This window comes from Phyllostomus hastatus, unplaced genomic scaffold (assembly GCF_019186645.2).
Source record: "Phyllostomus hastatus isolate PE091 unplaced genomic scaffold, TTU_PhHast_1.1 phas_contig_2, whole genome shotgun sequence".
Classification (NCBI taxonomy): domain Eukaryota; kingdom Metazoa; phylum Chordata; class Mammalia; order Chiroptera; family Phyllostomidae; genus Phyllostomus; species Phyllostomus hastatus.
Genome location: NW_025333718.1, coordinates 839,034 through 840,589, shown reverse-complemented (window position 1 = coordinate 840,589; position 1,556 = coordinate 839,034).

Sequence of the window (1,556 nt, the reverse complement as noted above, 5' to 3'; positions counted from 1 at the left end):
GAGGGGACCTACAGAAATCTATAATAAAATGAAAGTGATACATTGGGAACTGGGCAGGTCCCAGGAGACAAGAGAGTTGCACAAATGGATGGTCTATGCACCCATAGTGTTCATCATTATTGCCCTAACACATCTCTTTCAGCTCTCTCTTAATCAGGCAAGAGGGTGCTCCCTATGACCAGCTGACAAAGCAGGCAAAGAGGATGGCTCTCTAGATGGGCTGGCTTAGTGGTAAGTGTGAGCCCAAAGTGGACTTCTGATACATCACAGCCTCTCTCAGGGTTGGCTTTAAAATACAGCAGCAAGGACATCTACCAATGGACACTTGGTCATCCTTTTTGTGTAGACAGAGAAATTGCCTAGGAAAGAGACAACATGTAATTGTGGGCTATGGCGAATGGGTTGGCTGCTGTGTCAGAGGTCTGAGAGGAGCAAAATAGAAAGATCAAAGGCAAAGAATCTTGGAGAAGTGTTGGGAAGCACCCTGCCTGGTTTCAGAAGCTGCAACCCCCCATGGCTGAGGCTGAGTAAAAAGACTTTGGGACCATAAGCCACTAAGGAGACAAAGCTTATCCTCCCGACAGGGGTTGCAGCCTCTGCCCCTTTTATGTCACCCTGCTTTACCCTGGGCAGATGACTGGTTAGCCAATGATGGGTAAGATTCCTCAAGGGAGGGATGACCTAAGACAGGCACAGTCACAAAAGGGCCCTCAGGGAAGGACTTGGGGGACTATGAAAAGGGGGTGATGGACCCTTACCCCTCAGCTTTGACAAAGCCTGTGTCCTCATTCTATCTGTAAGAAGTCTCCTAATCTCTTGGCTGCCTTACTTTCCCCACCTGACTTAAGCCTGAAATAATGCCAGAGGCAGGTGACGGAAAGGGTGGGTTTCCAAGGCAATCAGGCCTAAGAAAAGAATGCATTAAATCTTGTGAAAACCTGCTTTGCTAAGAATGCCCTCAATTTAAATGATGAGGGTCCAAGCATAAAATGAGTTTGTTTCCCAAAGTTTCATGGCCCTTTGGCTATCTGACCCTGACTCAGAATAAGCCCTCATAGTTCTTTAAATGTTATCTATTGTTTGATCATTACTGCCTGACAATGATTGATGAGCTTTACATATATATGCCCTGTATTCCTGTGCAAATTAAACCCCATAAAAGCCCATTGAGGAACAGGCTCAAGGCCCTTCTCCTTTGAGAGATTGGCTACCTTTCCTTCCCAAGCAGATCATATCTTAGTAGACTTATTCTCATCCATGGCAGACAGGGGAGTGGGGGTGGGCTCTGAGGGTGGAGGTCTGTGGATAGACCCATGGGAGTGAGCACCTTGGGTGAGACTCTGTATTGATCCATTAATGCTCAGGGAGCATCTGCTGCAGACGCGGGAACAAACAGCTGAGTGATGAAGATGATTCAGCCAGTTGGCTTAGCCCACTTCTGTCCTCACCCAGCCAGAGTTTTCACCTTGGCCTGTGAACAAAGGAACTCTGGTGGCAGAGATGAAATGGAGGTCATGCATGGTTCCAACGGGACTCATGGACTCAATCACATCAGG